Genomic DNA, 16,372 nt, shown 5'->3' with positions numbered 1-16,372 from the left:
GTTATGGGTTTCATTAGATCCAAATTAAGGGTCTTTTTAGGAAATGGGATCTCTAGTTAGAAATTGGAACTTTGGCTCACATTTAGCATGACCAAACTTCATATGCCAGAGGATACCAAGGTGTGGCATTTCAGACTGAATCATCCAAAAAGGCATGGCATTTATAGGGCATTTAAAATAGCAACATTTTTGTGATTATTACTTATAGTCATACATAGTATCATCAGACAAATTTTACCTATAATTTATGGTCAAAGATCCATGTACTGTAAAATCCTGGTTACAGTAAAAAAAAAAATTTCACAGCTCCTTTCCCCACTTTTAACATATCTGAAACTGCTACCAATATCTTCTCTTTAAGGTAAGAATTGAAAAATATAAATTTAAATGAAAGAACTTTCTAGCAGACAGGGCCATAGACTCAGGAAGGTTAGGCTTGACTGGGAGGGTAAGGAGTAGGTCAGAACACAGGGCTGATAACATTCACTGGGGCCACAGGACTCCAGGGGTAGCAAGTGGCAGCCACACGTCTGAGCAAAAGGTACAGCAAGTGGAGGTGGCACACTCAGTGAGGGCACAGTCCATGTTTGTCTGGCTCCAGCCCCCAGCATGACCCCTGATATATTATAGGTGTTCAATCAATGCTTCCTAAAATGATTGAGGAGGACAGCACAGAGGAAAAGAGAATAAACAAAGTATTAAAAGCAAACTCTACCTAATTTATAATATTATTGTGAACCAGTCATGGTTTAGACACACTATCCAGAGAATTGGATTCTCCCCTAACACAAAGTTTTCTAGCACACAGAAAGAGATGCTTTAATTTGTTTATTTTGTATAACATCAGAGAGAGGCTGAGGATTGGGTAGGAAAATTCAGAGGCCTATTTTGTTCTCCAGAATAATTATCTCAGTGATACAATGAGATACTTTACAATAGAGTTGGCTTGTTCTATCCTTGTGGCTAATACAGTAACATTTACAAGAAAAATGTAAGGTTTCATTAAAAAGATAACCAAAATTGTTCTTACTTTAGAGAAGTTGGCATGTTTTTAGTTAAGACAAGTACTCCCTTTTCAGAAAAACCTAGAAAATTTGTAAATTTATTTTTACTAGTTATATGTACTTAAAATATAATGGTAAACACCAGCCCTTCATAAAGGTAGTTGCAAAATCATTCTTTAAAAGTGTTTTTTAAAATCAATTTTATAAGTAATTCACTTTGTATGAAATGATGTACTATAAAAGAAAAGATGCTTTTAGTTAGATACTGAAATGTGACTTTCAAAATAGCCAGATTAGATACTATTTTTGATTTTTGGACAGTCTGTGCATTGTTGACATGTTCAGCTTCATGAAGATACGTGCACACTTTTCATGGTCCTGGAGACAGAAAGACCCACAATGCTGATCAGATAAGAAAGTCACCTTGGGAGATGACGGTCTTTTCTGCACCTAAAATGTAGCTGTCCACACAAAAACTTGAGCTTGTAAAGGGCTTTGTATTAATGAGCTGCATTTATATCAATTAATAAGACATGAAGGGGCATGTACAGATTCTATGAGAATTACTCTGGGTAGGTTATCACAAGAGGTCCCTGCGTTATACTCCAGCTTTTCCATTCAGAGATACAGCTCCTGTGGTAGAAATGGCTGGATTGCCTCCCAAGCATCCATGCACTCCTTCTTTCTCAGTAACAGAAACCAAATTTTCAACTTGTCACTTTTCCTGTAGTAAAGACTTTATTTCTCAGCCTCCCTTGTAGAGAGCTGTGACCGGGGAAGATGTTCAGCCTGATGTAATTTGAGCAGAAGGATTTCTAGAGACTCTTTAGCTGACTGCTGAAAGGGAAGCTGATTTTGTTGGAACCTTTGTAATTTTTCTCTCTCCTACTTCCTCTTCCCCTCCTTCTGCTGACCTGGAATCTATGTCTGATGGCTGGAGCCTCAGTGGTCATCTTGGACCATGAGGTGACCTTGAGGAAAAAAGGAAACAATATTAATAGTGGAGCATGATGTCAGAGTTTGTGTCACTGAAGATATGGAGTGACACTATAACACCTCTGGACTACCTACCTCTGGAGTTTTTAAAAATATAGGATAAAAATAAACTACTACCTCATTTAAGCTAGTGTCATATATTTTTTTATTTTTAAAAGATTTTATTTATTCATTTTTAGAGAGAGGGGAAGGGAGGGGAAAAGAGAGGGAGAGAAACATCAATGTGTGGTTGCTTCTTGTGCGCCCCTTACTGGGGACCTGGCCCACAACCCAGGCATGTGCCCTGACTGGGAATTGAACCAGCAACCATTTGGTTCACAGGCCGGCACTCAATCCACTGAGCCATACCAGTTAGGGCTAAGCTAGTGTCATTTTTTAGGTATATAAACATGACCTAATATTAACAAATATTCTCTTACAAAATATAAGACTAATAATCTAACATGAAGAAATAACTCGGCCCTGTCATAGGTGATAATTCATTTAATTTGCTGGAGTTTCATCTAACACCTTCTGTATATACAGAAAAAATATAAATAATACTTTTTTTCCCTAACTATAAATATAAAGTCTAGGACTGTTTAGAGAACTCACTGCATCTTTATTTAAAAATATTACATATATAAAATGGTAGCTGATCTAAACTGCCAGCTCAGGGCCTAAGAATAAAGGAACTGATGACTTCTTTTAGGCCATAAAACATTTTCATGATGATGTTATTTCAGTAGCATTGTACTTTCTGCCTAGGAGGGCTGATTCAATTTTCTTAGTTTGATGTTGATATGACAGACCAAGAAAATGATGTTACCAATTTTCCCCTAGTCCTTCTACCTCAGAAGCACTGTATTTTGAGACAAATGATCAGAATCAAAGCTGGCTAATACATATCTTAAGAAAAAAACTATCCTATTTGTATTGTACTCAACTAAATCAAGGGAAAAATTTTTACTCTCTAAATACTACAATAGATTCAAGACAATAAAAATGAAGCCCTGTACATTGCACACAGCTGAGCTCTTGAGAATTTTATCTGTGTCTTTTGGACCCATTTTATGAATGTAATATTATTTTATAGCTCATGTATTTAGTAGATTTGGTATTTGGAGGGAGCTTAAATACATTAGATTTTTGAAAGGGTCCCTTATTTCTTTGCTTACAGTCACTTTCAGAATTATTTCAATACTCATGACAGTCACTTCCAGAATTATTTCAATACTCATGATTTATAGCCTTAGGAATGCAGAGACACAGCTACTGATCCTGCAGACGGCTTTTACCCTCTCATTCAGTCTTTCATTCCTCCTACTTATTTACATGTCATTTTGTATAGTCATTGACTAAAGAGAAGATAGATCAAATCTAATTTCTTTTCTTGAGAGAACACTTTATAGTTCAGAATATGGGTAGATAAAACATGATTAAAAAAACACTTGGCAAACTAAGCCTTCTTGCAGTAATGCCAATGTCCTCTTGCAACCAAACAATTAAATTGAAAATGTCAGTGAGAATAATCAAAACAGCATGGTATTGCCAGAAAAACCAACAAACAGACCAACAGAGCAGAATTGATAGGCTGGAAATAAACCCATATGTATATGGGCAAATAATTTTTGAAAAAGGAGCCAAAAACATACAGTGGAAAAAAGAAAACCTCTTCATTAAATGGTGCTAAAAAAATTGGAAAGCCATATGTAAAAGAATGAAACTAGACTCTTTGTCATCATACACAAAATTGGCCCCAAATGGATCAAAGTCCTAAATATAAGACCTGAAACAATAAAATACAAAAAAGAAAATGTAGGTACTAAACTTATGGACCTTGGTCTTATGATTTTATGAACTTGACCGCAAAAGCAAGGGAAGTAAAAGTAAAAATAAATGAATAGGACTATATCAAACCAAAAGCTCCTGCACACAAAAAAGCAAGCAAACAAATAAAAACCATTAACAAAATAAGGTAACCAACTGAAAGGGAGAATATATTTGCAAACATCTCTGATAAGGGGTTAACATCCAAAATATATAAGAACTCTTACAATTTAACAGCAAAAATACAAAAACTCCAATTAAAAAATGGGCAGAGGACCTGAACAGACACTTTCCCCTAGAAGACATACAAATAAATGACCAAAAGATAATTTAAAACATGTTTAAGTTCACTAGCTATTAGGGAAATGCAAATGAAAACCACAAAGAGATACCACTTCACACTTGTTAGAATGGCTATTATCAACAAATCAGGTCAAAGTATTGGAGAGGTTGCAGAGAAAACACTTATATATTGCTGAGGAGAATATAAACTGGTACAGCCATTACGAAAAAACTGTTGGAAGTTCCTCAAAAAATTAAGAATAGAGTTACCATATGGGCCAGCAATCCCTCTTCTGGGTATGTACCTGAAAATTTTGAAAACACTTATTCATGAAGATGTATGTACTACATTCACTGCAACATTATGCATGGTGGCTAAGGAATGGAAACAACCTGAATGTCCTTCAATAGATGATTGGATAAATTTGATGTAGTACTATATACAATGGAATACTACTCAGCCATAAAAAAGATGAAATACAGACTTGAAAGGATCTTGAGAATATCCTGGTAAGCACAATAATTTAAGAACCATATGATTTTACTCCTATGTAAGATATAAAAAAGAACAAATAAACAAAAAAGACAAACAAACAAAAACTCATAAACACAGACAAGAGTATGGTGGTTACCAGAGGGAAAGAGATTAGGGGGAGGTAGAAAAGGGTAAAGGGGGTCAAATATATAGTGACAGAAGGAGAATTGACTTGGGGTGGTGAACATATAATGCCATATAGAGATGATATATTATAGAACTTTACACCTGAAACCTTTGTCATTTTATTAATCAATGTCACCCCAATAAATTTAATAAAATTTAAAAAATCAGTGAGAATCTCCTCTCAAGTAGCAAAGAATGCAGTTCATATTTGAAGAATTCTGTCTGCTAGCCTCATTACTATTCTAGAATTCTAGCACACATTATGCACTATACTGGCCATAGTACGAACTACACTCTGAACACAGGGAATGGCACACAGTTGGTACTTGAAGAATGTTTTTTGAATGAATAGATTATTTATTTTGTTATTTTTATTTTTTTACAATTCTCCATTGATAGAAATAAAAAAGGAATTCCTAAGTAATTTTGAATCTCTTAACTAGGTTTAAATTTGTCAGGCCATCATTAATCCTCACAGGTTATATACAAGAACAGAAACCCAGATATTGTCAATTAGGAACTGACAGCTTTAAGTACTTGGTGTGCACAGTTCATCTACTCTCGGATGGGCTTCATGTATGTGCAAGTCTGGCCATAGCAATGCCTGCCCCAAGTTCCTGTGAAAGTCACCCTATGGGCACCAGGCTCACCACAGACTTCTCAGCCCTGAGTTCCAGAAGGCCTGAAGCCACTCAGCATTCTTACTATTTCCCAGCAGTTTTATTCTCTGTGGCCTCTCACAGATAGAAAAGTAATGCCAATTTATGAGCTGTCACTGGGATCTGGGTGGCAGAAACAGATGCCACCACTACTTCCCATTTTTCAGTAAAGAAGTGACATTCAAAATTGAAAGGACCTGTTTATCCTATTATAAACCTCCAGAGTCACCTGGATTAGAAAGTAATGAATATGGAAATCTAATCTGAAGTGCCCACTGTCTCTCTTCATTTCTGTGAATGTACCCAGAAGAGAGAAGAAGTAGTTAAAGGTTTTAGTGGACTCTCTAAGTGAATTTATAAACAAATCATTTATCTTGTTGCCCACTTATCAGGGGCCGAAGATAAATGGCTTTGTAGTCCCCAGTGCTGAGCCATCAGCATATATTTGCATATATATGGATTTTTAATTACAGGCTCTTATAGCATATAATTAGCACAACCTGGCCCTTGGTGATCTCTCTCTTCTCTGAACTCCCATAGCATTTGCTATTCTGTTTCCTTGGCCTTTTCTTTTCCTTTAAAAAAATTTTAGATTGATTTTAAAGAGAGAGGAAGGAATGGGGGGAGACAGAGGAGGAGGAAGGGGAGGAGAGGGAGAGGGAGAGAAAACATTAATTTGTTGTTCCACTCATTTATGAATTCATTGATTGGTTCTCATGTGTGCCCTGACAGGGATTGAACCCGCAATCTTCGTGTATCAGGATGATGCTCTAACCAAAGGAGCAACCTGCTTAGGACCATTTCCTTGGCATTTTCAATTGCTAGTCCACAATGCTGGTATATTAGAGGGAGGTGCTTCATCTAGTCCTGTTCTATGAGAAACTACTTTGCCTGCAACTGTCCTTTCTCATTTGTCCCACATGACTCCAGTGCAACTCAGTCCTCCCTTAACCAAAGATTCTTATACTAGGATTGGGGCACTGACTCTGCAAACATGGCATGTACAGATAGTAGGGCTTTAAAAAAAGCTAGACCAATTGGATCCTCCTGTGGACTATGAATAAAGGGGAAGAAAAATGAATTATCAGCTGGTAGCATAAAGTCCAGACTCAGACATGTGGAGAGTAGTGAGGTTCTGTCCTCTAATTAGAGAGCACCAGAGTGAACATGTACTAAATTTTATTGCTAAAGTGTCTAAAGGTTCCTTGAATCTAGAATAATAGTCTGTATTCATTCTTTAAGGTAGCTATTATGGCTCATGTTATTGAATTTCTCTGCTGGTTCCCATGTGACATTAGCTATATAATGAAAATAAAACACCATCTTCCACCCTATTCCTTTACAGGAGCTTAGGCCAGATCTGCTTGCAATCAATAGAGTGAAAATAGAACAGGCACTTTATTTTTACCGACTCTTTCGGATTACCTCAACTAGACTGTGCTACTCAAACACAAAAGATGAAATCCTGGACCACTGTGTAATCCTACAGTACCTGAGATCCTGTCTTTAGAATTCTGATATTTTATTCATTGTGAATTATTTTGTATTAATTTTACTTTCTAAAATATGGCATTAAAATATTACCTTAATTATTGAGTTTTTGATGCCCCCTTAAATTCTAGGCCTGCTATGTTGATCTCACTTGCCTCACTGTAGTCCTAGCTCTGTACCAGAGATAGTAAATGTTTAACACAATGATGATGATGACAGTGATGGTGATTGTAAATACTGGTCTGTGTAGGACCTGAAGATACAAGGTCAAAGGAATATGACTCCCTCCTCTTAGAGGTAACAGTAAGAGTGACTCACACTGTGTTAAGTTGTTTTTTTTTTTAAATGACTCACAGTTCATTGAGTACCTCCGTTAAAGGGACTGATCTCAAAGCCCCAGGCAGTCTCAGGCAAGGCCTTCACCTCAGTGCACTGTCCTGTCTGGTTCACAGGGCTCTTTCTTTTCTAGACTATTAGCTCATAGGGGATCAGGACCAGATCTCATTTATCTTTGCTTCCCCATAGCTTTCCTGAATATAAGAATGTAAGAATGAAGCACAACCATAGAAAAAAAAATAGAGTTGTGACAGAAAAAGTGATCAGTATTTTTTATTCTCTCTTGCCAAGCTAGAACCAAAATGGAGAACCTAAAATTGCAATAGGAAGGACTTGGATTATATATTTGTATGCCTTTGACCAGAAATCTCTCTCTTATAGACAGATATGGAGAAGCCTGTAAACCATCCAGGTTCTCCAACCTTCTTGCTTCTGTGGTCTTCCTTGGCTACCCCAAATGGGGAGGGAACATCTAGCTCCACACTGCTACATAAACAGGCATGGAACCCAACTATCTTAATGATGGCAGCTGGGATGCCAAGGGCTTGGCTTGCATCCCTAAGCATCTAGTATATTGCCTGACATAAATCTGAAGAAAATAGTTTTAATCTTATAAGGATGCCTCATACTCCTCCTTATAAATAATACACCATTTTTTTTTTTTTGGCCAAGGATGTGGAGAAGTAAGCATAAGAGGATTGAATCCCAGGCCAGAGATAATAGGTGTTAAGGAAAGAATTTGGGAAAGTAACTAGAAGATAAAAGAGAATATAGGACTAGGCTGTGAACCATGTGGCTCAACATGTGAATCTGACATAATGATAAGGATTAAGGGAGAAGCTGACTCCTCTTACACTGAACACTAAGCAGAAATTGTTAGTCATTTGATGAAGGTGCTATTAGAAACTTAAAAGTATGATATAGAGAAATCTGAGGAAAGGATTTATCTAGATAATTTATAAGAAACCAATCCATGGCTGGCCAGTGGGGATTAGTTGGTTGGAACACCTTCTCTTACACTGAAAGGTCCTGAGTTCAATTCCTGGTCAGGGCACATACCTAGGTTGAGGGTTTAATCCCTAGTTGGGGCGTGGGAGGCCACCTATCAATGTTTCTCTTACATAGATGTTTCTCTCTCTGGGATATATATATACACACATATATATATAGTACTTATATATAAATATATAAATATTTATATTTTATATTTTATGTTTCCATATATATATATAAGGAACCATAGGTTCCCTTATTTCTAGCAGCATCAGATTGGTCCTCCAAGGACTTCTACTAGGGTCCTTGGAGAAGATGCTTATTTGCAGAATACTCACTTACCTTTTCCAAAACTTAGCTTCCACGTTTTAGTGATATTAAAAAGCCTTCTCTGTGTACCAGCAAAGCTTTAAACTGTAATATAATATGCTGCAATACTATGAAAAAAATGAGGTGGATGCAAAGAAAGAGAGCTAGGTTTGGTTTCTGGCTGTTCCAAATTCTACCCTGTATGATCTACTGTTTCTTAACTTCTCTGAATCTCAGCAGCCACATCTGTAAGGTGCGGATAGTAATATTGGCCTCAGGGTGTCTGCGAGAAATAGGGAGAATGCTTATGAAGCACCTAGCTCAGTGTGTGACACTGCAAGCTCACATATAGCATTATTTTTACTCTCAGGCACTCAAGCAAGGATGCACAATTTCTGAAAATGTTGTCCACTAGTCAGGCAGTTCACATATTAACACTTTCATGTAATGTGGATTCTCTACAAGAGGGTTGAGCAAAGTAAGTAACAATCAGTGGTTTTTAGTATCACAGAAGACACTGAATAATGGTGTTTTCTAAAAACTCACTTTTGCTCCTGATGTTGAAAAGGTAATTGACCCTGGAGGTTAGTGCTCACCTTCCCTAAACTTCTCAATTATTTTCATTGCCTCTAATAAGGCACAACCCCCAACTCTAACCTCTAATTTGTAACTGCACCTTCACAATGGTTTGCTTTCCTGTATGGCTGGCTCACAGGTGTGGAGTCATGTCATATTGTTGGGCTGTTAAGTAATTTGTTATTAATGATATTTTATGTACCATAATCTATAAATACTTACTCTTTAAAATAGAAATTAGGATTGATTTACCATTTTCTCTTTATAAGTATCACTCAATTATATTTTGCTATGTTTGCTTATTGAGGAGAAAAATGGCAGAGTGAGAGTTACACCGCATAAAATCATTTTGAAAATTTTGAAATATTAAGGTGCTTTGTTTTCTCAAAGAATGTTTGGGTTTCAATAAAATTTGGCCCTGTCATGATGGTGAATTGTGAATGGTTCATGGAGTCTTTAATTAAATAAGAAGTTGAAAGTCAATAACCTTGGCAATGGTGATTACACAGGTTTATTTCTAAAGGAGAACTGACTATACCTTGGTATTGGGTGTGTGTCTAGCCATTGTAGTATTAGATGACATTCTGAAAGATGTTTTAACAAATGCATCTTATCCAAGATGTATAAGGTCAGTATTATAGCCATATCAAGACCTTTGAGACATAGATTTTAATTATTTAAGGAAGATACAGTATGCCATATCATTGTGTTTAAACCCATATTTTTATAGCCTTAGTTTTAAAGTTTTTTTAACTGAGCTCATAGGATATAATATATGTCTACCAAAAAATAAAGCAGGTTGACAGTTATCTAACATCATGATGGCAAAGAAATTTTGGAACAAAACTGAAATCACATAAAAGATGGGAGATTTGACTACATAAAAATTTAAAACCATTGAAGTAAATAAACCACATAAACAAGCAGTTAGCTAGGAAACATCTGCTTAAATATATTTACAGATGTTTTTACAATTCAGTATGCAAAACTGTAAACTTTCAATATAAAATAGACAAAGGCTATTAGCATCCAATCACAAAAGAACAAATAAAAATGACAAATAGACACAAAATGTAAATGTTTAACCTCACTAGGAATATAAATAATGCAAATTAAATGATATATCCCCCTTGAGTATTAAAAACAGTAACATTTTAAAAATGGTAAATTATAATGTATTCACATTCATAGTTGTGGTATGTGGTGAGATAGATACTCAGATTGCTGGTCTATGGAATATAAAACCCCCTTTACAATATTTAAAGAAGCAATCTGGCACTATAGTTCAAGAATTTTAGAAGTGATTTTGCTCTTTGGTTCAGTAATTCTGAACCACTGGTGTACAATCTGAAAAAGAAAATAAAAAATGTAGATAAGTGTTTTCAATGAGAGAAAGTCATGGTGGTTTGTCCTGAGAGCAACATAGAACAAACAGAAATGTCCAACAAAGAGACAAAGATATATAGTTAATATTCATAAAAATTTTAATGATACACAAAAATAAATTTTATAATGTTGAATAAAACAGAGTACAAAATTGTATATGAGGTTATGGGAATAATGGGAGGTGTGAAAGCACCTAATTTTTCTCACTATTTGGGAGAACTAAGCAGAAGTTAAAAAAAAACAAAAACAGTGGAGAGAACAGTTTCCAGTGCAGAGTTGGGGTGGGGAAAAAAGGGTTTTTTAGGAAGAGATAATAAATCACATGTGCAAAGTTAAAGAGGAAATCTGAAAACATGCCCATTTAAGAAGTTTTTTAAAGGCTTGAGTAGGAGACAGACCTGAAAATGTAGGAACACTGTGAGTACAACTCTAGTGTCCCCAGGTGATGGGAAGCATGGAGGTTAGTGCTCTTCCCATTGTGTGCAGTTAAAGGAGTAAAATCATTTTAGCTGTTCCTTTGTATACTCGTTCATTCATTTCATAAATATCTACCAAAGGCCTACTCTGTACCAGGCCCAGAGAGAAGCACTGGGTATATAATATGATATTTATACTCATTGAGAAAACAAATATAAGGAAATTTGATTGCAAGCAACAGACTTATTCAAGCTACTTCAGGTAGTAGGACATATATGCACAATAACTTAGAAAAAGCTGACCATCAGAGATCAGGAAGACTGAGATATAATGAGCTGGATCTTTGGAGCTTTCTCATCAAGATAATATCTTTTCTCTTTGTGCATCTTTCTACTCTTTCTACCCACCCCTTTCTTTAAACACTAATTTATAAATGCTATACATACTGTCCACCTCACAGTTTCTGCTTCCTAATAACATCAACTTGCACATGACTCACAGTGGACACTCTGGCCTCCTTCACATCACGACCTGTAAGTTTCATTTTTCACTGATAGTTGCCTCATTAGGCCTGCTTTTCAAAGAAAAATTTCTAAGAGAGAATTTGATGAACTTAGTTCACCTTTCTGAGTAAACCACATTATTTTTCACTGGCTAGCCTCTGGATTGGCATCCTTTGGATCGAATATATACCCTGAGCAATCAGGTTTGGTTAGAGGATGAGCCACCTGATTCTTTTGGGCTTGCTCTTACAGCAGAGCCATAGGCAGAGCACAACTTTCTGAGGTGAGCTGGGCATGCCACTGGTATGCTTAGATTTGGTCTGTGTGGTAACTACCTACAACTCTGCATTCTCAGCTAGTACTACTTAAAGATGGTATAGACAAAAAGCAAGGCCATTCCCTTTGGAGAAAAACTTGGAGGCAATGAAAGAGAAGAGGTTGAATGATATAAAAATATTAAAAACATTACAAAGCTCCCACAAAAAAGATCCCCAGGGTTTTTAATATATCCCCAGGGTTTCTTTCTGTTTATCATGGCATTAAAATGTAATATCATAGAATAGAAACTCTTCCTCTACAATAATCATTTTCTTTCCCTAGAGGCTCCAAGATTATTTACATCTATAACACCCAAACTAAAGGTTTCCAAATCTGATAGGGTCTTAAGTTTTAAAATTCACACATATATAAGATTTTTTGAATATGTTTAGTTAAATCATAGCTTCTAAAATAGAATGGAAAATGGTAATTCAACTATATTCTCCTGTATGCCAGTTTTGAATTATTGACAGACTCTATAGGGGAGAAAACCATTATGCCTTTAACTCAAAAGAGCTCAGCTTGAATATCACAGCAGCTCCCTAGAAGAAAAAATAATGCTCAAAAATAATTCTCTACATATCAACAGGAAGGATGAGATGGCTTTATCCAAATGGTACATTATCCTCTATTTCTTGCAGCTGTCACCACTTCTTCTTTTAGGGCAGTTATTGCAAGCAGGTTATGAAGATTGCCTGGTGGCCAGAAGGAAGGCTAAGCTATACATCAGAGCAAGAAAAGATTGCTGCTGCACTGCCTTGCTCTCCTTGGAGAAGATGCCTTGCACTTGTAGTAGGGTTTCACACTGAGACATAGACTAAGGTCATACATTCCCTGGAGTTCATGGTTCACATCCTTTTAAAATGTACATATATTGGTTCTCTCTTCCAACCCTGTATTTTAGGGAGGTCCCATGAATGTATGTCTAAGTTGTTCATTGTTTCTAGCAGGGTCTCACCCCTGCTTTCTCCATAGAGCTAAGTATACCTGATTGCAGATTCTTCTCTTTTCTTAACTCCACTATAGTATATTCTTCATGATTGCCACTTGGTGTTGTACTCTGATGTATTATAAATAATAATAATTAGGTCTTGTGTTACATGTGCTTTTTGTCTCATATATCATGTAATACTCCCATTAATCCTAAAATGTATATAACACTATTATCTATAAGGCTTGGCACTACTTTGCTTCTCCTCATAGTTGATTTGTTAATAGTAAGGCTGGGCCTTGAACTCAGGTTGTCTGGCTTCAAACCCTGGGTATGCAACTGTTATGTTTTGTTTTTTTTGAAACTCATTTTCTAGCATGTATTAGTTAGATCCCTCAAGGATCTAACTATATTTTGTTTTTACCTTGGCAACTACAGGTCCTATTTTAAAGGTAGTATAAACAGAGTAGAATAAAGAGAGCAAGTTGTTAGTCTGACCATCTAGATTCAAGTTCCAGGTCATCATTCACAAGCCATGTGATCTTGGGCAGTTTGTTTACCTCTGTGCCTCAGTTTCTTCCCCTGTGAGCAGGAACAGTGCCTACCTCTTAGGGCCTTATGAGTATTAGATGAAGTGATGCTGGAATATTGCTTAGCACAGTATCTGAGAGGTACTCAGTAAATGTTATGAACACCACAGTATTTAAACAGGAAATTTGTCAGTTAGTCACCTGATTTATATACCCATGTCTCTGAACTTTTGTGGATGTGGATCTATTCTTAAGATAATTTCCTCTTATGATGACAAAATTATGTTTCTGGTCATGCCTAGAGCTGTCAAGTTTAGCAAATAAAAATAAAAGGTGCTCAGCTAAATTTGACTTTCAGATAAAGAATGAATAATTTTTAATATAAATGTGCTAATATTAAATATAAATATTTAATTTATATTAATGGGAAATATACTAAAAAGCCTATTCATTGTCAGTGTTTAAATTCAAATTTAACCAGGTATTGTTATTTTATCTGGCAACCAGCTGGCCCCTGTGCCTTGGAAGCTCCCCTGCATTGCCAGTACTCTGCTTTTCAGCATATTTATTCACACTGTGGGACAATTTACTTCTTTGCTATGACTCTTCTTTTGGTTGGCTGCATTCTTTTAAGTCAGCAAATGTGCTTAATTTAATTTTATATTTTCAGTTTTCAACATTATACCACTATATCTATGCCCAAATTCATGTCTATACCCAAATGTAGACATAAGCATGTAGGTATACAATATTTTTAAAATAAAAAAATTGGTCCAGATTATATTGTATGTGTTATTATATTATTGCTTTTATTTTTAATTATTTATTGTATATTAGATATTCTTCCACATCAGCACACAAAGCACCATCTATCTTTACTCTAATAGCTGCAAAGACCTCTTCATACATCAGTGATATAAACTGCTGAAACTATGACCCAGAAATCCAACTTCTAGCACTCTGTTCTATAAAAAATTGAGTACAATAAATGTGCACTGAATGCAAATGTCACATAGTTTGTGAAAGCAAAACACTGGGAAAAACCTATAGTCATTAGTGTTGAACAGACCTGTGGACATTAAAGACGTTGCTGTGAAAGGCTTGATGACATGGAAAAATATTTACAACATTTTATTAAATGAAGATATCAGGTTAAAATAATATATATATAGAATTTAATAGTGTATATATGGTTTGGTAAATAATAAAAAGATAAATTACTCTCTCAATTTTATATAAGAGATGGTGAGCAAAAAAAAAAAAAGGTTTGGAAGCATATGCCAAGGAATTTGCTGAATATCATTTCTGGAAAATATCTCTACATAAGACTTTTATTTTCTCTCAATATTGCATGTTTTCTAAATGACTTTTAAATGACATTAAAAATTGTTCATCATAGAATCTGAGAGATAAAAAGCTGTAAACTGTATATGTAGTATGATGCCAATTTTGTGAGAAGCATATCTGTATGTCTATTTGTATATTTGGAAATGTCAATTAAAATGTTAACAGTGCTTTCTGTGAATTATAAGTTATTTGATTTCCTTAATTATACTTTTCTTTATTTTAAAATTATTTTTAAAGATATTTTTTCACTCCAGAAGACTGAAAAATTTCAGCCCAAAGATCTATAGATGCTCAAACAACTCAGAAATAGAAAATATAAATTTTCCCATTTTAGGGCTAATTTTCTTTAATAATAAACAACTTTTATTTCTCTGTGATGCATAGGTACTAACATGGCATTATAATGGTGGTAATGCAACATTATAATTGTTTATGGTTGAGGATGGCTTAACTGTCACCACTACATTATCTATTTAACTGTCAAAATCTCAAATGTTTTCGGTTATACAAATATATTTATTTACTAAGAAGATTCCAGTATGGAATTTCCTCAAAAAACTAAAGATGGAATTGCCTTTCAACCCAGTGATCCCACTGCTGGGACTATACCCTAAGTACCCCAAAACACCAATTCAAAAGAACCTATGCCCCCTAGCTGGCGTAGCTCAGTGGATTGAGCACGGGCTGGGAACCAAAGTGTCCCAGGTTCGATTCCCAGCTAGGGTACATTCCTGGGTTGCAGGCCATAACCCCCAGCAACAGCACATTGATGTTTCTCTCTCTCTCTCCCTCTCTCTCTCTCTCTCTCCCCCACCTCCCTTCCCTCCCTAAAAATAAATAAATAAAATCTTTAAAAAAAAAAAAGAACCTATGCACCTCCATGCTCATAGCAGTGTTATTTATAATAGCCAAGTGCTGGAAGCAACCTAAGTGCCCATCAGTAAATGAGGGGATCAAAAAACTGTGGTTCATTTATACAATGGAATACTACACAGCAGAAAGAAAGAAGGAGCTCCTACCCTTTGGAACAGCATAGATGCAACTGGAGAGCATTATACTAAGTGAAATAAGCCAGGCAGTGAAACACAAATACCATATGATCTCACCTGTAAGTGGAAACTAATCAATTAAACAAACAAATGAGCAAAATAGAACCAGAGACTTGGAAATAAATAACAAACAGACGGTGACAACAGGGGAGGGTGGAGGGGGACAGAAGTGGAAGGGGCAAGCAAAGGAACACGAATAGAAGACTCATGGACAGGACAATGGAGGACTGTGGGAGTAGGGAGTGGGGTAGGGGTGAGCAATGGGGGAAAAGGTGGGACAACTGTAACTGAACAACAATAAATAAATAATAAAAAAAGAGAAGGTTCCACTTAAGGTTTAGTTTACTTCAGATAAATTATATGATAGCTAAAATACTTTTATAGAAATGTTAATAATTACGACAAATTTACAGCAATTGTACTCTTTTTTACAAATGCATCTTCTCATTCATTTAATATATATTTACCCACTTAGAAAACATAAAGAGATGCTATGAACTTGGGGGAAAAATATGGACTTTCAGGCTATGAGACCTGGGGTTAAATACTGTTCTGCCACTTACTTATCTGTGTGACTCCAGAAAATGACTTGAATTATTTGAGTATTGGCTGCCGTATCTAGAAAATGGATTACCTTAATATCTACCTTATAGGACTGCTATGAGATTAAATGAGATACAATGTGCAAAGCCTTAACAAATCAATGCCCATGTGGTAGTGCTCAGTAAGTAACTATTTTTATCTACTGTTTCTATGTACTACTCTATGTGATGTG

At 35.7% G+C, this 16,372-nt stretch overlaps 1 protein-coding gene across 23 annotated transcripts in view; it reads right to left on the bottom strand.

Moving 5' to 3' along the window:
• DLG2 (discs large MAGUK scaffold protein 2) overlaps window positions 1–16,372 on the bottom strand; it is a 1,904,207-nt gene that overhangs the window by 450,909 nt on the left and 1,436,926 nt on the right. The gene's annotated exons all lie outside the window — the stretch shown is intronic.

Source organism: Phyllostomus discolor, chromosome 6 (assembly GCF_004126475.2).
Source record: "Phyllostomus discolor isolate MPI-MPIP mPhyDis1 chromosome 6, mPhyDis1.pri.v3, whole genome shotgun sequence".
NCBI lineage: Eukaryota > Metazoa > Chordata > Mammalia > Chiroptera > Phyllostomidae > Phyllostomus > Phyllostomus discolor.
Note: the sequence above shows the minus strand (reverse complement) of the source record. Positions and strands in the feature narration are given on the sequence as shown.